The following is a 22,783-nucleotide window of genomic DNA, read 5'->3' as shown; positions in this document are numbered from 1 at the left end:
CCTAGAGATGGGAGATCTTGGTTCAAATCTGGCCTCAGATACTCCCTACCTGTGTGACCTTGCAAAAGTCACTTAACCCTCAGTTGCCTAGCCCTTATTCAAACTTAATATCAATTCTAAGAGAGAAGGTAAGGGTTAAAAAAAAGTTAATGCATAAAAGAAATGTTCCTTCTTTTCTCATCATCTTATCCCTAGAGGCTTTCTACTTTTCATATTCTTCATAATCAATTAATCAGAAAACATTTATTAAGCAAGTAGTATGTGCCAGGCATTGTGCTAAACACTAGATATGAAGCAAAAAAGACAAAATAGTGTCTTCCCTCAACAAGTTTACCTTCTAAAAAAGGAGGACGTGTGATATAGGGAATAGAACATTGGAAATGAAATCAGGAAGATCCAGGTTTGAATTCTGCTTTGGATACTACTTAGGAGATTCTGGTTGAGTCATGATCACTCTAAGCCTCAGTTTTCTCATCTGTAAAATGGAAATATTAATAGCCTCTAGCTCATAGGATTGTTACATAGGTCAAATCAGGTGTTATATATGTATATACATAACTTTGCAAACATTAAATAAAGGGAAGTTATTACTATTAATAACTTGCATATTTTACTTTCATATTTGGGAAGTATTTTAGATCAATCATCTTATTTAATTCACACAACAACTTTGTAAGGTAGAAATTTCAGATATTATTACCTCAATTTTAAAGATAGGGAAATTTAGCCTTGGCAAGGTTAAGTCAATTATCCATGGTTACATAGTGAATGTGTAATTTATAACTATATCCTCCTGACATTAAGTTCAGCAATCAATCTACTCTCTCTCCCTCTCCTCTCCTCTCCTCTCCTCTCCTCTCCTCTCCTCTCCTCTCCTCTCCTCTCCTCTCCTCTCCTCTCCTCTCCTCTCCTCTCCTCTCCTCTCCTCTCCTCTCCTCTCCTCTCCTCTCCTCTCCTCTCCTCTCCTCTCCTCTCCTCTCCTCTCCTCTCCTCTCCTCTCTTCTCTTCTCTTCTCTTCTCTTCTCTTCTCTTCTCTTCTCTTCTCTTCTCTTCTCTTCTCTTCTCTCTTCATTTCTGTCTCTCTCTGCTATCTCTCTGTCTCTCTGTTTCTGTCTCTCTCTCTCTATCTCTGTCTCTGTCTGTCTGTCTGTCTGTCACTCTCTCTTAAGCTTAGCTCTGAGATACCAGTCTCAAAGGATGGTGCTCCCACTGAACCACAGGCCCTCTTATTCGGAGGGGAAAAACTGGAAAACTCTCACAATTGAGAGGAGGAAAAATCAGGGACAGGAATGCATGTTAGAGGTCACAATGAGCCTTCTATCCATACATGTGACTATTAGTCAATAACTATTATTAAAATAAAACAGTGTTAGTTCTTCTCAAGTGCTCTTTCAGCAATGTTTTCAGATTTTTTTTCCTGTATGTCATCTCCCTTCCCTTCACCTAACCAAGTTTGAGCCATTCTTCAAGGACCAGCTCAATCCCCATCTTCTTTATGAAGCCTTCTTTGAACACTGACAGAACTTTCAGCCTGAACTACACACTCTGGTTTCATCTTTATTGCCTGTTTGCTCCGAATAATAAATCACTTTTATAGACAGTTCTTGAAGGTTTAAAGAGTGCTTCTCTCACAAAAACCCTTTGAGGTGGATGCTTTAGCCCCATTTTACAGAAGAGAAAGCTGAGGATCAGGGGAGCTAAGTGACTTGCATGTGGTCACAGAGCTAGTGTCGGAATTGACATTTGAACTCATGCTGGTCCCACGTCCAGTGTTCTTTCCAAGTGTGTCCACCTAGCAGAAAGCAAAAACCATGCCCCTAATCTATCCCTTCCTTTTTGTCCTCAGGAGGAGCAACCAGGACAGAAACTTGTCAGAATGACAGGGGCTGAAGGGTCCCAGCCAAGAAGGCAGCACGATTTCCCAAGGTCTCCCAGAGAGTCATAATTATAGGCATGGCTCAGAGGAGACTGGATTAAATAAACCGCCCTCAATCTAGCACATATGTTTCAGCTCCTGGGATGTGTATCAGAGCCTTTTTTTTCCTTTTCTTTTCTTTTTTACTGTAACTCTTGGCAGGACAAATAGTCCTCACACTGATAGGCTTCAGATGGCCAGGATGGAGGGTTTTAAATAACCAGTGACAGGCAGGTTCTGGGACTGAGTTTAAATGAGTTGTCACTTCCTGACTGAAGTGGGCCTAATTGCTGGTTGTGTGTTGAAATGATGAAAAGGGTGGCCTTAAATCTGAACTTTGGTTTCTGCAACCTCCTAGTGTTCTGGGTACTATATTTAAGAGTAGGATTAGCCACTTTTTAAATAAAGGAATTACTGGAGAAACAGACAAAGTGGGTATAATAACAGAGCCATGTGGGTAGCTGGACTAGGACGTTTAGCCTTCACTCAAATCTCAGTTTTCCCCATCTGTAAAATGGAGTCAATTCCTCCTTATCCTTCCAGACACCAAATGGAAGAGCTGGGGAATACTTGGGATACTTTTGGACCAGCTTTCATTCCTCTGCAGATGTTGCCAATTCTCATCATAGTCTCCTGGGGAAATAACTGGAAAAGCCTCTGTATTGAATTTTTCTCCTCTTAATTACCACTAGAAACATGGCAAAACCCAATCCTAGCCATGTTGGCCACACCCTGCTACTTGTGATGTTTGTATAGCTTCTACCATATATATAGCAACAGTACAAAATCTAAGCTGGCCTTGGCACATTTTTGTGAGTAATTTCAATCCTTTTTCAGCCCTTGATTCTTTAACTTTGGTACGAGTCAATAGACAATGTCCACCAACATCTGGAATGAGTAATAAATTTGAAGAGTTTGGACTTCAAAGGAGAAGAGAGATGACTGAGTAATGGTGGTGGAAGGACAATCTGGAAGTATTAATGGCGAGTAAAGAGTATTCTTACTCTTCAGCCATGCTCAGTGAGTCAGAGATGATGGGACTGGAGAGGATGCGATGGTAAGTACAATGAGTACTGGAAAGGGTAGCCACGGGTGCCATGTCACCGGAAGAGAGCTGAGTCTCAGTGACTGCCAGAAGATAGGAATAAAAAAGGAAATTATTTAAGACAAAAGCAATTTTATTAATTAGAGAACAGGCATTCCAGGGAACACAGTGAAACAGATATATCTAGAATGAGACATTTGAGAAAGGAGTAGAGTTGAAAGGGAGAGGAATAAGGAAATAGGCAGAATTATGGAATCTCACAGTTGCTCATAATTCCTGAAGTCAGGAAGACCTCAGTCCAAATCTGGTTGCACTCACTTGGCCAAGTCACTTAACCTCTGTTTGCCTCAGTTTCCTCATTTATAAAATGATTATAATAATAGCACCTACCTCTAAGGGTTGTTGTGAGGATCTAATAAGATAATATTTGTAAAGCACTTAGCACAGTGCCTGGCACATAGTAGGTTTTATATTAGCTATTATTATAATTTTTATTAGTAATGACATTAGTTGGAAGGGACCTCAGAGATCCTCCAATCCAGCCAAATACCAAAAATAAGAATTGCCCCTACAACATCCCCTACAAGACAACATCCAGCCTTTGCTTTAAGACCCCTAACAAGAGTAGCCTACTAACTACTGAGGCAGTCTAGTAGGCAGTCAAAACAAATGTCAGAACATGCCACTCTTACCCCTAAGTAAAGATGGACACACTATCTAGACACGATAAATATATGTAGACAGACAGATAGATAGAAAAGGAGAAAGAGGGAGAGAAACAGAGAGAGAGAAGGAGAGAGAAAAACAGCATACTACTCACAGCCACAAAAATATTTTAACATATATATCCTTATTACATCACTAGCATTTGGCTTCATCCATTTGGGGTAAGCATCAGTTGTTGAGGAAGCCCTTCTCTACTTCACAATGAAATCTGCCTTTTTGGAACTTTCAAATATTGATACTAGGTCTCTCCTCTGGAGTGGGGGATTACAAAAAGGGATATTCCAAAGTCTTCCATTAAGAAGAGATTTCCCTTAAAGGCAGCTGGGTGACTCAGTGGATTGAGATCCAGGCCTATAGATGGGAAATCCTGGATTCAAATGTGACTTTAGACATTTCCTAGCCTTGTAACCCTGGGCAAATCATTTAACTGCCATTTCTTAACCCTTACCTCTCTTCTGTCTTGGAACTAATACATAGTATTGATTCCAAGATGGAATGTAAGTTTTTTAAAAAAAGATGCTATCCCCAACCTCTAGCCCCTTCCTTCTCAAGCAGGCTAACTATAGCTAAGGGATGTAACTTGCAGTAGATGAAGAAAAATGAGTTTTTAGTCCAGGGCTTTAACATCTGAGGGGAACATGCCTTTGTGGTGCTTTCTTCCTTCAACTGCCCTCACTTCACCATGCCTTTCTCCCCAATCTCTGCAGAGGGATGTGAATCTTGAAATTTCTCAGACTTGTGAATGTTAAAAAAATTCCCCATTGGGGAATTTTCCATTGGGACAACTCCCTATTAGGGATCATTCCCCATCTAAAATGTGAGAACTCTACTTGGATCAGAAATGGGAGGACCTCTACTCAACCCTACTTAGGACTGCTTTAGGGGAGAAAACTCCTTGCTGAACAATGAAAAATGCTTACACCCATACTTAAGCCATGCCTATTTTTAGAATTAAAACAATAGGGTGCTAAGTACCTATAAAGGTCAGGCAACTTGTGAATTTACAAGGAGCAAAGAGGTGAAAACTTATTCAGAAGTTTTTTCTGGTTCAAACTTACTAAAAGGATTAGTCGACTCAGCTGTGTTTTTTCTGGTTCAAACTTACTAAAGGGATTAGTCGACTCAGCTGTGAATTCAGAATGGGCTCTCCTTTGGAAAACATCTACTGTGATTGGTAGATGGAAGAACTTAGGGGAGGTGACATAGGAGAAAACCCCCTATACAAGAAAAAGAGATCTCTCTCTTTTTTAAAAAATATTTTATTTGATCATTTCCAAGCAGTATTCATTAAAGACATAGATCATTTTCTTTTCCTCCCCCCACCCCCCCATACCCGACTCGTAAATCCACTGGGCATTACATGTTTTCTTGATTTGAACCCATTGCTATGTTGATAATATTTGCATTAGAGTGTTCATTTAGAGTCTCTCCTCTGTCATGTCCCCTCAACCGCTGTATTCAGGCAGTTGCTTTTCCTCGGTGTTTCTACTCCCACAGTTTATCCTCTGCTTATGAATGGTGTTTTTTTCTCCTAGATCCCTGCAAATTGTTCAGGGACATTACACCGCCATTAATGGAGAAGTCCATTACGTTCGATTATACCACAGTGTATTAGTCTCTGTGTACAATGTTCTCCTGGTTCTGCTCCTCTCTCTCTGCATCACTTCCTGGAGGTTGTTCCAGTCTCCATGGAACTCCTCTACTTTATCATTCCTTTTAGCACAATAGTATTCCATCACCAACAGATACCACAATTTGCTCAGCCATTCCCCAATTGATGGGCATCCCCTCGTTTTCCAGTTTTTGGCCACCACAAAGAGCGCAGCTATGAATATTTTTGTACAAGTCTGAAAACGAGATCTCTTGAGAAAAAAAGCTCTTGAGAGACAGGCTCTAAGGAGGGTCTCTTGAGAAAGAATCTCTTGAAGGACAATCTCTAAGGAGGTCTCTCAAAGGAGGCTGACTCTGGCTTGAACTCCCTCTGGGGAAACCCTGTCCCCTTGAATCCTTGCTTGAACAGATCTTATGGTAAGTGATAACTGACTGACTGGTCTTTTCTTTTAGGACTTAGGCCTGGGTTGGCCAGGACTGCTCTGGGCCAGTCTATTCCTTTCTCATTTATTTCCTTATTTTCTCTCTCCCTTTCTTTGATTCCTCATTGTATTATTAATTAAAATTCTCTATAAAACCCAGTTGACTTGGGTATATTCATAATTGGGAATATTTCCCTGGCGACCACCTTATATTTGATTTAAACAAGACACTGTAGTGAAAACATATTTTCTGTGGTCACAATTTACTCACCCACTCTTATATCTATCATGATTTATATCTTAAACTATTTTAATCACTACAGTTTATGGCTTCCACTCTTTTAAATGCCACAGTTTATGGCTGACCACGAAATTGGTGAGAAAACCCTCAAAAAAAGTTTCTGTGAAATCTCTTTCCTTTCTCTCTTTATTACTTGCTCTATCAGTCAGTTTTTTTTCTTTTTTAAACTTGACTTCAAAAATACAGCTGCAAGAACAGGCGAGTAAAACACCTTTTTGATTCTCCTTAAATTAAGCTGTTTTAGATCTTAGCAACAGGGCCCTAAGGTCCTGGCTAGCAACTGCCTAAATTAAGACTAGAAAAACCTGGGAAAGATTTTTGACCTTGTCCTGCTTCCCACGTGTTTACTTTAGAAATATGGAGTTACAGACAGTTCAGAACTTAGTTAACAACTGGAGTTTTAGTAAATACTTTGTTCTTTTCTTAGTACAAGCATTCGTCTGCAACTTACTTAACAGCTGGCTCATCAGCCCCATGACCAATCTTATAAATACAGAGTTCCTTGTCTCTCTGAAAGGGCTCATTCCATGGAACTAATGGCAAAATCTAATCGACATACTACTTTCCCCTGAGTTTTTGATTGTTGTAATTTTAATATTGTATTTCCTTGAAGAACTCACTTCTCAGTCAAACCAACCAATTGCTCCCTCTAATATTCAACAAATTGAAGAACTAAATACTCGGCTTGAGCTTATAGAGGAAAGTCAGGGGGAGATTGTAGCTTTTATGAGAAGCATTAAAAGAATTAAGAACATTATCAGAAACTCTGGACACAGCTCCTCCTGCCAACTCGGCCTTAGAACCCCCTGCTTCTAACCAACCTACCCCTCCCCCTGCCCCCTTGGCCTCAGAAAACCCTAATTCGAATCAACCCACTCTGAGTACACACCCCACCCATGCTTCTGATCCAACACAATCAACTCTAAGTTCACACCCTACCCATTCTTCTGATCTTAATCCCTCTACTTCACACCTTACTGATTCCTCCAATCCAAACACCTCTGTATCCTTTCACACTTCTTCCTTGGCTCCTCCTTCTCATCCTACACAATCCACTTTAAGTTCACATTCCAACCTAAATTCACACCCTACCTCTGATTTTTCTGGCACTATAGGACAACAAACCCTCTCCTTTAGTGTGCCCAACCCTTCTATTTCTCGTACTTACCCAACTGAGAATGGAGCAAGCAACCTAGAAACAGGAGTACCAAATAATTCAGATAACTTATTTCCTTTAAGGGAAGTACCCACTTTAAATAAAAATGGAAACTTGGTATCTGTGAGACATCATACACCTTTTAGCCCCGAGGATTTAAAAAAATTGAAGGAAGATACGCCATCATTTGAGGATGAACCAATATTAATTATAAAAAAATTAGAGAACATCTTCAGAACTTTTGACCCCACTTGGTTGGATGTTGAGAATTTATTAGAAGCATTGTTGAGAAAGAGAGAGAAAAATAATATCGTCTCTCTGGCTAATGAAAAGCGAGGTAGAAGAGGACATTATTGGCCAACTGAAGATCCACATTGGAACCCAAATGTTGAATTAGATCACACAAAACTAAACCAGGCCAGAGAAGCATTATTGACAGCCATGAGAGCTTTCTCTGATAGACCTGAAAAATGGTCAAAATTTGAAAGAACCCGACAACATATTGATGAAACACCCTCCCAGTTTATAGACAGACTTATTTACATAGGGAATACATATATGGACCTTGATTTATCCAGAGAAAGAGACATTAGACAAATACATAGGCAATTTGTTAAGAATTGTTGTTCAGTGGTAAAAGACTACAGAAACTACCTTTTCTGGTGCAACTATACCTTCACTGGGGTGTCTTCTGCAATATTCCCTCTCCTCATTCCTCTATGATCAACTTTTGGACTCCAAGTTAAAAAACATTCCTAGCTATGCCTCTAAGTTGAGGTCTCCCAGCTCCAGAAGATATTTTAGAGAAATATAGAATAGTCCATAATTCTTTTGGTGGTTTTGATTCTTCTCACTGCTGTTGGAAAGATCAAAAGTACCCCAGAATTCTCTTTTTTCTGCCTTTCCATTCTTTCCCCTTCTTCCTCCTTTTTAGAGGGCCAAAGCCCTAGATGAACACATGTATGTGAACATGTTGAAGGAGGCTGATCATAAAAGAGCTCCAATTAAGAATACATAACCCTTTTTCATAAACTCTTAACCACTTTACATTCATCTAGCTCTAGCCTAATTTTGTCTGGAAGGAAGGAAAAGAGAACTGAGATTAAGGGAAGCAAGAGGGGAAAAAAAGGAAAGAAGTGAATAAAGAAAAGAAAGGAAGAAGGGAAGGAAGAAAGGAGTTAGGGAAGGAAGAAAAGAAGGAAGGAAGGAAAGAAGAAAGGAAGGAAGAGAGAGAGAAAGAGGGAAAGAGAGTAATTATTCAGAATTTAGCCTTAGATTAGATTTGTTTGTTTTTAGTTCACAAGACTTAAATAGATGGAAGCCTTCATGTAGACAAAATTCTGCCTTTGAAAAGAACTTGCCAAATCCATTCAACAAATATTTGAGTAATTAGGAAAATAAAATATCTTTGAATTTAAAAAAAAAACGTATTTGAGTAGCAGCAAATTAATCAGTCTAGCCCACCTGGTACCTATGTGCCCAGGAGAAGCTCTCTAGCTGATACAAAGGGAGAATTATACAAATAGATATTGAGTACTTTCTATGAACAAGGTTCCATGCAAACAGAAAAGTTATGACAGTCAGCGATCTAAGATTTATTAGTTACCTACTATGTTCCAGACATTGTGCCAAATATGGCTTCTGATATAGGCAGGTGATACAAAGATGCCAGGGACACCAAGAAAGGTGAAAGATAGTCTCTGCCCTCAAGAAGCTTTATGGTCAAGGGACAGCTGGATGGCTCAGTAGATTGATAACCAGGTCTAGAGAGGGGAAATTCCAGGTTCAAATCTGACTTTAGAAACTTCCTAGCCTTATGACTCTGGGCAAGTCACCTAACTGCCATTACCTATCCCTTACCTCTCTCCTACCTTGGAACCAATACATAGTATTGACTCTAAGATGGAAGATAAGAGTTTATAAAGAAAAAGAAGAAGCTTCTGGCTTATAGAGGGGAGAAAGTATGCAAACAACTACATACAAACAGAGCAATTACATACATACAACAGATTAGATACAAACAGATCCAGAGCAAGGGAGCACTATAGTTGAAATTTGAAGGAAGTCAGGAAGTAGAGAATAGGAGGGACATCCAGGAAGATGCTCAGTCAGGAAATGACCTGTCTTATGAAGGGAACAGCAGGGAGTCCCTGGATCACAGAGTACATAGAGAAGAGTAAAGTATGAAATATAGACTAGAAATGTATGAAAGGATTTAAAATCCAAACAGAGAGCTTGACATTTTATTATGGAGGCAATAGGGAACCACTAGAGTAGACTGAACATGATTTCGTTTTCACTCTAACTAGATCAATTTAAGGGATGCTAGATGGTGCAGTGGATATAGCACCGGGTCCTGGAATCAGAACTTGGTCTTCAAAAGTTCAAATCTGGCCTCAGACACTTACTAGCTGTGTGACCTTGGGCAAATCGCTTTACCCTGTTTGTCTTGGTTTCCTCATCCTTAAAAGGAATGGAAGAAGGAAGTAGCAAGCTTGACACAGTAGTGTTGCTGCCAAGAAAATCCCAAAATGGGATCTCAGAGTTGAACACAACTGAAACAACTGAATGAAGATCAGTTTAATAGCTGAGGGGAAGATGGACTGGAGTGCGAGAAAGATTTGAGTCAGGGAGACCAAAGAACAGATTCTTCAATAGTCTAGACATGAGGGGATGAAGGTCTGTACCAAATGAGGGCATATAGACCATAATGTATACATCTTGTGGTCTGCATTACTTCCTTCTCATACCCTATAATCATGGTTTTTTAAAAAGAGGGACTTAGTTCATCAAGGGTTACCTCACCAATTGGGCTACAATAATCTCCTTGATACATAGGCTGTAAAGGGTGGGGAATAGAAATTATGAGATTCAAGGACTCATCCCTTTCAACCCTTAAGAGTCATTTGTATATGAAAGGGTCAGAAAACAAAACTGAGGCTTGGGAAAGGCAAAGGGTCTGTCGCTCTGCCCACTCACAGACTTGAGTCATAAAAGAGACTGAAAGTTTAAAAGTTAACTGAACCTGGTAGCAAGAGAGCTGGGGAATGGGTCAAGGAGAGACAACTATTGAGGAAAAACACCTTCTCTTTTATACTTCTTGGAAAGTGTAACAAGATGGGACAGTGGGGAGGTAATTCCTCTTTCCTTTCTCCTCACTTCTTTCCCTTTCCATCATCAATATATTCATTACATGACTAAGGCGGGCCTTTCTAGCATGATATAGAACCTGTCAGAGCTTATGACTCTGCTGGAATAGCTTTAGAAAATGTAAGACTTCCTTCATGCTACAACTAGGCATCAAAGTAGGATTTTGTGGTATTGTTTGCAAAAATACCATCAATCAAGTGACTCTTTGAGAAAAGGTTAAAGGAACTAATCATGATACTTAAACACAGAAAAGGTCATTAGCAGAGTAGACCAAGAAGTTCTCCATGTCCCCAAGAAAAGAACCAAAGGTTCCCATGCTGTATCTTCCATCTTGGAATGTTCCTCTACCTTTTCACCTAGTGTGTAACTCTACCAATCCTTCCAGGTCCAACCCAAATCCCATCTAGCAGCTTATTTTTTAACTTTGATCCATATGATTCTCCCCCAACTGTGAAACCTTGCTGCACTTAGGACCAACTCTGTGATATTCAGCTGATCTAGGATTCTCTAATCCTTGCATGTTTTCCCCAAATATGTTGAAAGCCCCCAGAGAACAAGAGGCAGAGACAGAAAGCCTGGAGTTGCATCCCAACTCCTATACTTAACATGCATGTGACCTTGAACAAGTGAATATTTAGCTGACCTATGATTCTCTAATTATTGCATGTTCTTCCAGGTACATTGAAACCTCTCAGATGACAAGATCAGAAAACCTGGGTTTGCATCCCAGCTGCTGAACTTATTATTCATATGACCTTGAACAAGTCACCTAATTCCTCTGAGGTTTAATTCTTAATAAATGAAACAGAGATAACAATACTTGAAAACCAAGTTAAAAATGATAGAAAGATAGCAAAAGGAGAGAGATAAGGATAGGTCTATATATGTATAGATAAGCCATTATTCTTATACCTTTCTATATCCTCCCATTGGGCCCAGCACAGCACAAAAGCACATTATTCATTTCATAGATGCCTTTTTCTTTAGTTGATTAAGATGGGCACCAGTCATAGTAGTGAGAATTGAGGTCAGACATAAAAAGAACTTAGAGGAGTTTAGCTAGATGGCTCAGGGGATAGAGGGTTAGGCCTGGAGTCTGGAGGATCTGGGGTTCAACCCCAGATCCTCCAGACTCCAGGTCTAGCTCTGGGAGTGTCTAAAAAGAATAGCAGAGGGAATTGGGGGGATTCCCCACCTGGAAGACATTCAGGCAGAGACAAAACCTTCCATGTGTGTATACTCCCAGAACTCTGTACTCTTGAATTGTACCAGAGACAGTATTGTTCAGAGGTATACATGCCTTATGACATAATCAAGATGGCAACCAAGATGGTAATGGGATTGGAAACCTATGAAGATCAGTTGAAAAGTTGTAAATATTTAGCCAAGAGAATACTTGAGGTTGGAGGGGTTGATGATTTACTTCAAATATTATTTAGTGGAAAGGGGATTAGATTTGTTCTACTTGACCCTAAAGTAGCCTTCATAACTTGGAATAAGCACTGACTCCCAATTAAGGTGGCTTGGGTTCAAAGGATTACGATTTCTGTAAATACAGATGAGTCACTTACCTTCCTGGATCTTAGTTTCCTTATCTCTAAAATGGTCTAGGGGGAGGTTTAGATTATATGGCCTCCAACATCCCTTACAGTTCTAAATTTATGATGTTGTGACCAATGGATATGACTTAAAAGGGAGGCAAATGTTTATACAAAGGAAGGAAAAACTTTTTAATAGTGTGACTTACCCCAAAGTAGAATGGACTGCCTCAGTGAGGAGGAATAGCAATTGCTTATGTTCATATGGCACTTGAAGGCATAAAAGTTACTCAGAAGACTTTCTTCATACTGATCCTGTGAGATAGGCTATGTAGGTATAATCATTCCTATTTTACAGATTAGGAAACTGGAGATCAAAATGGTTAAGTGATTTGCCCATAGTAGGAAGTATCATAGATGAGACTTGGGCTGAGATCTTCAGATTCTGAGTCTGTTCCTCTCTCCATGATACTTCTTCCCTTCATTGAGTTCTCTGTCTTTAATGAAATGAGGTTGGATGACCACTTGTGGGGGATGTAAGGGATATAGTAGAGAGGATTTATGGGATTGGACTAGAGTTTGGGCTAGATGACCTCTAGGGTCCCCTCCAACTTCCTTTCCGTACAGTTCTATGATTCTATAATTCAGTGAGTGGACTGATGAGCTCTGATAGTCCTTCCAGATTTCTTTCCTCCGACCTTGCAGGAATAGACTCATATCCTGTGTTCGTATTGCCTCTTTCTTTCCCAGACATGATCTCACTCTTTCTCAGTCTTGGTACTCCCCAGGGATGTGGCTATTGTTTATTTCTTATTATAGACCTAGAACATAGGATCAGATTATAAATTCAGAACTGAATGGGGACTTTAGAAACCATCTAGGCCGGCTCTTTCATTTTACAGTGGAAAGAACTGAGGCACAGAGAAGTGACTTCCTAAAAGTCCTTACAGGATTTGAACCTGGGTCCTCTAAATTTAAAGTCAGTGATTTTGTAGTTACACCAGGGAAATCCTATTCCCTTCCATGGTTTTCTGGGGAAATAGAGACCTAGTCCAATCTTTCCATTTGACAAAGGAGAGGAAATTGAGGCATTTGTTTGACTGATCTCATGAATTCTCCTAATTATGATTCCTAGTATTTGGGGATTTTTTTTTATGAGCTTTCTCTTGAAAGGCAATAAAGGATATGATTCCTGTATTTTTTCAGTGTCTGACACATAGAAAGTACTTAAAAAATGTTGATCAATTAATTGTTATTGGTGGTCTGTCCAGTGAAGACCATCCTGCCTAACTTCAGGGAGATTTGGCCACACCACTTGCTGAAGACTATATCATATCATTTACCAAGTCATGGAATAGCTGCAATCTGCATTACTGGAGGGTGTAGGGACAGGTTACCTTTGACTCTATGCCAATATGACAGAGAGAGGAGTGTAGCATAATGGATGGAGCACTGACTTTAAGGTCAGAAAGACCTGTTTTAAAGCCCTCTTATACATAATAGCTGTGTGACTCTGGGCAAGTCAGGTTATCCCTCAATGCTCTATGAAATTCTTGAGGACTGTAAGTGGTAGAAAAGGTGGTTACCCCACACTGGTAGGGAGAATTTCCTCATCTGGAAATTGTCATATCAAAGAAATCACAGTGAAATCTTGTCTTATTGACAAGATCACAGAATGGTAGAGTAAATCCATATTGAAGTATCTTGATGGGGCATTAGTTGGGTCTTTTGTGTGGAGCAAGACCAGTTAAGAGAAGTGAGTGAATTGGTAGCTAAGGCAACTGGGTAATATGAATGAGAAAACAAAAACTCCATTGGCCCTGCCATGTTCTCCTAAGAAGACAGGAATGAGTTAGGGTTGCCTTTCCTCTCCCACCTCTGATCAACACATACATATTGAGGGGACTGAAAAGTATTTGCCAAAGCCTAATATGATGCTCTGCAAATATTAGACATTTAATAAATGCTATTGAATCAAGGTGGATTAAAATAGATTAGAATACCAAATATTTGTTAAATTGAGTTGACAGTGGGAAGCCATATATAATTCAGAAGTCATGTGAGAAGACATCCAGGCTAAAATGGTCAGTAGACTTAAGAAGGGACCTCCCTGCATGTGATTGAAGTTTAATTGTTTGTAAGATTCAGTTTTCTTATCTGAAGAATGGGTGTGAAAATGGTACCTGGGAACATTAAGACATTTTACTCAAATCTAATCTGTGGTGACCCACGTTCAAGTCAGTGTTTGGCAACAGTTGTCAGAGGCTGGTCTAGAAAACTACATGATGCACTTGAGATTATTAGCTGGGGGGTAAACTGGACTTTCTTCCCTAGACCTCCAGAAGAGGCAAAAGAAAAAAGCAAAGGAGTGACTACAGGGACAGAATTAGGTGGGGGGGGGGGGGGGGCAACTGGATCATTGCCCAAGGACGCTGACATTTAGATGGTATAAATATACTTATACTGCTTCATTGGATAAAAACAATTGAGCTTAGTAATTAGATAAAAAGAATAATTAGATAAAAATAAAAGGCTACCACATGATACTTCCTCCCCTAGCTGCCATAATACTGGGTGAATTTTCCCTTCACTTGCCCTTGTCCTACTCCCTCCTCTAAAGGATAATTTTATGGTTGTGTCCTCCAACAGTATTTTCCTTATCAGTGGCCTTGTGGTATCTGGTCAACTTTGATTAGGGAACATATTTTGGGCTGCTCAAAGCAGGCATTACCAGGACTAGTTAAAGCTCTGAATGGATTCCCCAGGTGAAAGCTCAATTCTTTCTCCCCGTTGTCAGTTCTTTCTCCCTGTGGTCACTTCATTCAAATCCCATCTCCTCTACTAAGCAAGCCTTAGCTATCAGATCATAGAAGAAGCAATGGTCCCTTCTGAGTCTTTCCATCCTGTGTTTTGGCTCCAGAGAATGCCAAAGTTGAAAGAACACTTATCTATAAGGCCTTAGACTAATCCCCTTATTTTTCAAATGAGAAAACTGAGGCAGGAAGAAGGGAGAGGTGACTTGTTCAAGTTCATAAAGCTAGCAAGCAATAGAGCTGCAGTTGGAGCCTGCTGACTCCAAAGCCCTGCACTCTTTCCATGGTAACACCCCCACCCCTCTCCATTTCTCCTCTTTTTTGCCCCAGATCCATCTTTATACTCTTGTCACACAGGTGTTGAAAGACCTTGCTTTGGGCAATAGATTCTTGTCGGAAAAGTAGCTTATAACCAAAATGTTTGCAAACGGAATCCTTTTTAATGTTGGGCTGAAGCAGGGGGTGGCAGCAGGGAGAGACGTCAATGGGGAAATATCTCATAAACTGAAGAATTCCTCAGCAAAGCCAAAACCATTTCATTGATTTATCTCCTTTTTTTAAAATCTAGATTGTCTCCTGATCAAGTTTGCTTAAATGAGGTCCACCTGCACGATAAATTCTTTTACTGTCCATTTATTTCTTTATTTGGCCTTTCCCCCCCTACCATATCCAAATGCCTACCTAGGTGCTTGCTTCAGTGTCTTGTGGTGTGAGCCAACTCAGGACAGGCACAATGACTGTGACTCATCCAGCCCTGTCACAGGGATGAGTGAGAGACCTTGGGAGCATGTGGCACATGGTCCTGAAGGGAAGAAGCCTTTTCTGAACTGTGCCCAGTTCCTGATCGCCCTGGGAATCTGCCTTTGAGGGGCTCCCTGGCTGATCCTCCTGGCCCAGAGCAGCTCTTAGGCAACAGCAGCAGGGATGAGTTCAGTGTAACTCAATCCTCCCCATGTGGATCATATTTCCCCTAAAAGGCTCAGAGGCTGAGGAGTAAAGGGAGGGAGGCATTTGGCAAGTGTGCTCACCTTGGGCTGGCTACACCCAGAACACTGGGGAAATAATTGGAAGAATTTTGCTGATTCTGCATTGTGGTGGTATTCTCCTCCAGGCTTTGGTAGAGAGAGAACTGTTGTCGGTGGAAAGGAAAGGGGTGTCTATGTGCAGATTCGGGGGGCCTAGAGAAGGAAGGACTCATAAGCGTCTCAAGTAAATGTTTTTATATAAGACTAGTCTGTGACAGAACTATGAAATTAGCTATTTATCTTTCTCCCCATCCTTCACCTCCTAAGCATCCTTTTTTCTAGGTTTCATACGATTTAGAATTAGAAGAGGCCTTAGAGATCATTTATGTCGGGGCTTTTAATCTGGAGTCTATCAATTTGGTTCTTTTAAAAGATATTTTGATAACTATATTTTAATCGTGTTGGTTTCCTTTTTCATTCTATGTATTTTATTTTATGCTTCTAAAACCATTATTCAGAGAAGGGATCCATGGACTTTATCAGAGTGCCAAGAGTCAGTGACATAGAAGTTTAAGGACTCTAAGGGGGTTGAGAGACATGACTAGACATGGGAAGTCATGGGTTCAAATTCAGCATGATACGTTTTAGCTATGTGACCCAGGACAAGTTACTTAACTCCCACTGCTAGCCCTTACCACTCTTTTGCCTTGGAACCAACACCCAGTATTCTTAGAAGGTAAGGGTTAAAGAAAGAAAGTGTAAATAATGCAGTTTAAATTGAAAAGTGTGTGTCTATTTGGGTGGAGTAGAGAAAAGAACTTGATTATTAAACATTCATCAGCGCACCCCTGTATGGCTCTAAAACAATTCTTGAACTCATCAAGTATATAGTAAAAGGCTCAAGGAATGACGTCATCACCAGCCTGGAAGCCTTGTGACTGCAGGCTAATAACAATAACTGGCATTTATGTGGCATTTTATGGTATGCAAAGTCCTTTACAATCATTATCTCATTTGAACCTCACAATATCTTTGGTTGTGTCTTAAGCCAAAGCAAAATTTGCCCTAATGGGGAGAATTAGGGGCATCAAGAGGCAGTTAGGTGGCTCAGTGAATAGAGAGACTGGGGAGGGGTGGTCCTGGGTTCAAATGTGGCCTCAGAAACTTCCTAGCTTGTGACTCTGGGCAAGTCACTTAACCTCTCTTATGCCTTGGAACCAATACACAGTATTGATTTCAAGACAGAAAGTAAGGATTAAAAAACCATGTCAGCCATCAGTGACAGGTCAGGGAAGGAGGTATTTAGAAGGGTGAAAAGGAATTCCCCTAAATAGTAAATTATCTCATGTAGATAACTATCTACACCATTGTGGTGGAGCAGAGTCAAAATGGTTAGCTTAGTACCACCGAGTCCTATTCCTGGAGCTATAATCAGCCAATTAAATAGCCCTTGCTCAGAACTGGGATATAGAAGAAATAGAATGTTTTAGCACGGATGGGGAAGGATATTAGGACCTTCCAATGTTTGTGGGTGCTTCTTGTTGAGAGAGCATTTGACCACAGGATCACAGTGTGAGATCTTGGGAGCCATCTAGTCCCACACTCTTATTATACAGATGAAGAAATGGAGACTCAGAAAAACCAAGTGACATTCTGAACAGCCAGACAACTAGTTAGTGGCTTGAACTGAGACTAAACCTCCAGACTGCCAGGTCAGTGTGTGTGTGTGTGTGTGTGTGTGAGATGCACGCTAGTCTATCTCCCTTTTGGGGGGGGCATGCTGTAAGCCACCCTATCAGGGCTTCTATTTCCAATCCCCAACTTGAACAGATGACAATACATTTGGTGAAATATGCATATGATTGATGGTTTCTCACTATTTTGCCAAGCCAAAGAGATCGCATCTCTTTGGTACCTTAACCCTCTTTTGTATGTATGTACCCTCCACTCTCTGTGAAACACTGGACTCCTGCAGACCTCTTGAACGCTGGCTTTGAAGATCCTGGGCAACTTTCCAAGGTTCTGTGTGGGCTGTTTTGGGTAATACAGTTTGCAAATCATGGTCTGAACCTCACAAATACAAAACTTTCCTTCCTAGATCATAAAAGTCACAAAACGAATAGTAAAAGCATTTAATGTAGATATAAAACTAGTAACGATAACCAGGGCAAATCAAGTAATACCCACATGCCCCCTTACACCTCTAAGAATATCATAAACTCATTCTCCAGGCAGCAAGGTAGTACCATGGATAGATCATTGGTACTAGAATAAGGAAGGTATGACTTCAAATCCAGCCTCAGACCCATGCTAACGGTATGACCTTAGGCAAGTCATTTCATCTCTGTCTACCTCAGTTTCTTCAACTGTAAAATGGGGGATAATAAATAATACCTACTTCCCAGGGTTGTTGTGAGGATCAAATTATATAATATTTGCAGGACATGGTGGTACATAATATACACTTAACAAATGCTTGTTTCCTTCTCTTCTCTCTTTACTCACTGTTTTGAACTCATAGCCAGTGATAAAGCAAAGAGATCAAAATCTTAGTGTACTCTGCTCTGTGGAAGCCTTTTGGAACAAGCTGGCATTCTTCTGAAGCCTCAGGGTGCAATTGTGAGAGCATTCCACATGCACCTCTTCTATCTCCCCAATATGATTCCATCTCTACTCACTCCACTCCCAATAGCTTCACCTTTTAAATATCCTGTCCTCCAAAAGATTCCCACCAATCAAGGTGCTCACCTGGCAATGCCATCATCCTGCAGCCACCCAAATGACCTTCTAGGAAATATAGTCCAGGGGATTTCTCCCAACAAGTGAAGTACTCTGGGCTCTAAGTATCATAGGCTAGACTCTAAGGTCCCTAAGGGCAGAACTTTTCTCCTTCTCTGGTCTACCTTATGATGCCCAATATAGGGGCAGACCCATAATGCTGAATCCACACATACTTGTTGGTTGATTGACTGACTGATGTTCTTATCCTATAACTGATTGACTGATAGATGTTCTTGTCCTTTAACAAGACCATCCATATCTTGTAGGAATTTGAAACATCCCTCATGATGATTTCAGCATCATTCCCAAAGAAAGTACTCTGTATTAATGAAGTACCATATCCTCCCTTAGCTCCTTGTTCCCACCCCAAGGTCCCAGCTCTCTGTTAACCCTCTCAGGCCCAGATTGGGAGCTTTCTCTAGAGTGCAAGGCATTGCTATCCAGGGTCCCATAGCCTGTGTCTCTGTGTGTGGCATTGGGACAAGCAACTGAGACTTTCTGTTGAGAAAAGCAATCTCCTTTCCAAGGCCATTAAAAGTCTTGGATGGCCTAGGAATTGACCGTTTAGACTGTGTCTGGGAGGGGAAATTGCATTCAAGGAAAGGGTGGGCCATCAGATGGCTCCAACAGGGGAATGATTCATAACCATCTGGTACAGGAAGACCAAACTCCCCAGAGATAGGGGAAGACAGCTCATAGTTTATTTTATGAAAGGAGGATTTTAATCATGTCTTGCTTTACTCTTTCCTGGTGGCTTGCAATGCATAATCTGCATCACATATATACTCACCATTATTGAGATGACCATTCTCTTTCAAGATGCTGAGAAACTAGAAAAGACCTTCAGAAATTTATTATTCATTTTCCTGCCTCTATATAGGACTCCCCTTGAGCCATTAAAGATCTCTGTTCCTTGTTATGGAAGTAGAAGGACATAGTAGAAAGAGCATTGCTTCTAATGTCAGAAAATCCGAGTTCAAATCCTACTTTCGATGCTTTCTTGTGTGACTTATAGCCTCCCTGAGCCTCTGTTTCCTCACTTTTAAAATGAGAAGGTTAGATTAGATGACGTTTAAAAATCCATTCTATCTTTAAAATTCTGGGATTCGATGATCTTCACCATGCTTTTCCTCATGTCAGATCTACAGCTCTTCCCCTCTAGTTCAAGCCCATCTCCTCTTGTCTCCTTTGAAATAGAGACTGTCTCCAAATCCTACCATCTCTCCAACTCTGTCACTGCTGCCTGTTTTAAGTGAAGAGGTATTGAGCCCCACTTTGATCTTAGGAGCTTCCAAACATTAGGAGAGTGAGCCATTAGAGATGCAGGAGCTGGAATAGATGTCAGATTTGCAGATAGCTAAGCCCAGTAAAGGAGCAAAGACCCAAGCAAGTCTATTTGACTCCCCATAGAAGTTGTAGGGAAGTGGCAGCCTCACTGCATTCAGAGGTGAGTTCTGGTGAGGTGAATGCTTTGGAGAAACTGTTTCTCCCCACAGACCAAAGAGGAACAGGAGAAAGCGTTTCCCCTAGAGTTAGGGACAACTGTTTGTTCTTCCATTCTTACTATATCTTCTCAATGAATATTTTTTATAAACTCTTCAAAAAACACAAACAGCAACAAAAGCCTGATTCTATACTTAAAGATGATATTAAACTGGAAACAGGTAGTCAGTCAACAATGGATAAATGTTTATAGAACCCTGGCTATGTGCCAGGCACTGGGTTATGTTCTGGGGATATAGAAATACAAACAAAAAGAAAGACACTCCCTGCCCTCAAAGAGGGATTATGTTCTAATGTGGGGAGACAAGACCTAATGAGCTGAAAGGCATGAGGTTGGGGAGGTACCCAGGAAGAGGAATAATGATGAATTTCAAAGAGTCAGAAACAGAGCTGGGAGAAGAAAGAAGGATACTCTAGTGGCCTGGGGCTCCCTCCAAAATGGATGCTCTTGGAGGAATTCAACAATGGAAGAAGGGGGCTGTGAGGTGGAGGCATGTTCTAGTGGGAGGCCAGAGATAAAAATCTGAAGACGCAAAGGAAAAGAATTCCAGGCAGGAGGAAAAATGAGATTTGTTTAAAGAAATAGTTTTGGGTACACAGAGAATTCACCAACAAACTTGGGAATTTAAAAGAAATGCATAGAAGATGGAAGCAAGGCCCGGCAATGGAGGCTGAACATTAAGTGTGTAGCATAGCTCTACAAAGGAGAGAATTGGGAAAGCTAACACTAAGAATGAGGTCAGGTTGGCAAGGGAAGATAAGAACAACATAAAGGGGTGTTGTTTTTTAATCCTTTTGGGAGAAAAGGGAGGATCAAAGAAAAGATAGAGACTTTGCTTAGAGTGAATAAGATGATGATAACTGACAGAATAGGGATGGCGAAGCTGCTCAACTTTCTTTTATCTCTGTTTTGTCTGCAAAAGAGAATGAATTTTATACTGGAAATCATAGAAAAGAAATGACTAACAGGAAGCTGATACCCCAAAAAAGCAAGGAGATAGAAAGCAGCTTGCTAGCTGCCTTTAATAAATTCAAGTTAACTGATCCAATTGAACTACACCTTTGGGTCCCAAAAGAATTAATAATAGATGTGATTGCTGAACCACTCTCAATGATACTGAATCATGGAAAACTGGAGAGCTTCCCCGAGATTGGAGAACGGAAAATGTTGTTCTGCTTTTAAAAAACCAGAAAAGAATTGAGTCTGTAAATCATAGGCCAGTGAGTTTGATTGTTGAACATCTAGACAAGGAAGCAGTGATGATTATAAAGATGATTACATGCCTTCCCAAAGAGTAGGTCATGACTAATTTCATTTCTTTTTTTTTTTTTGACAGGATTACTAAACTAGGACATGACAGGATGGTTGTGCATAGTTTGCCTGAAGTTTAGCAAAACTTTTGGTAAAACATCACACACTTATGGAGAAGATGAAGAAATGAGGAATGGATAGTAGATAATTCAACCAGATGGATTCATAACTGATTGGATGGTTAGATGCAAAGAGTAATTGTTAATGGTGCAATCTCACTGTGGCAGGTCTCCAGTGGAGCACTCCAGGGATCTGTATCCTAACTGGTGCTGCTGAACATTGGTATCAAGGATTTGGATCAATATATAGATGATATCCTCATCAAATTTGCTAATAACATAAAACTAAGAGGGAATACTAACAGTGCAAGGCAAAGTTGGCATGCCAAAGTTGAGCGCTGGAATAAAATCTAATATTAGAGATAAATGTAAGTCTTGCCCTTGGGTTCAAAAATCCACTCCCCAAGTATAAAATGGGGGTGGTATTATTTGGTGATTAAATCTCTTCATAACCTGGCTCCCTCTTACCCTTCTAGTTTCCCTATACTTTGCCCACCCCACAACTATCCTGTGATCTAGTGACACCAGCCTCCATGCTATTCCTTACAAAAAATGCTCTATCTCCCAATTCTGTATTTGCACTGACTTGTCTCCCATACTGAATTTTCTTTCTCCTTCTTCCCCTTCCAGGATTTCCTGGCTTCCTTCAGTCCCAGCTAAAGTTCCCCCTTCTACAGGGAGACATTTTGGTCCCTCTTAATGCTAGTACTTTCCTTTTGTTGATTTTCTCCAATTTATTCAATTTGTACATAGTTATTTACATGTTGTCTCCCCCCACCCCCAATAGATTGTGGATTCCTCAAGATCAGGGACTGGTTTTGCCCTTTTTTGCACCTTCAGCATTTGGCACAGTATCTAGCACAGAGAAAATGCTTGTTGACTTGACTGAAGGCAAAGTCACTTCTTTGTTCTATGTTTCATTTCTGCCACTTATTAGGAGGGGTTAGCAATTGGAATGGGGTAAGAGAATGCAGTTCAGTTATCACTGAGGTAATGACAACAGTAACTTCTATTATGTACCAACTTCATGTCTATATACTTTCATGTATAGGGCCTCATTTGAATTTTAAAACAACTCTGGTAGGTATAGTGTGAATTTTAGATTTACTCCACCCTGTTTAGTCTAGAAAACAGGAATGTCTACACCCCTACTTAAGGATTAAGTGTTGAGAAGGATGGCCTAAGACCGACATGTGCTAGCAAATGAAAAATCAGAAACAACTGACAGGCCCCCCAGGCTGTCTTAAGTCAAGCTTAAGCTACCACTGGTACATGTGAGACACAGGAAAGTGATGTAAAAACTGGTCTATATATTTCACATCACTTCCTCTCTCCGGTCTCTCTTTTTGAGGTGGCAGAGATGTGGTGGGTGGCAGTCTGCTGGGCATCTTGGTGTGGCTTCAGCTATTGTCCGGTTTTGGTGGTGAGCGTCCTTGATGCAGTGACTGGGAGAAACTTAGTAGTGTGGATCAGGTGAGGCATCTTC

At 40.5% G+C, this 22,783-nt stretch overlaps 1 long non-coding RNA gene across 2 annotated transcripts in view; it reads left to right on the top strand.

Annotated features, from left to right (window-relative positions):
* LOC103105535 (uncharacterized) overlaps positions 1 to 22,783 on the top strand; it is an 80,498-nt gene that overhangs the window by 53,518 nt on the left and 4,197 nt on the right. For both annotated transcript variants that reach the window (XR_459296.3, XR_459295.3), the window contains exon 3: positions 21,264 to 21,665. This is a non-coding gene — a long non-coding RNA (uncharacterized LOC103105535). The remainder of the gene's footprint in view (positions 1 to 21,263; positions 21,666 to 22,783) is intronic.

This window comes from Monodelphis domestica, chromosome 1 (genome assembly GCF_027887165.1).
Source record: "Monodelphis domestica isolate mMonDom1 chromosome 1, mMonDom1.pri, whole genome shotgun sequence".
Classification (NCBI taxonomy): domain Eukaryota; kingdom Metazoa; phylum Chordata; class Mammalia; order Didelphimorphia; family Didelphidae; genus Monodelphis; species Monodelphis domestica.
This window is presented reverse-complemented; position numbering and strand designations above follow the sequence as displayed.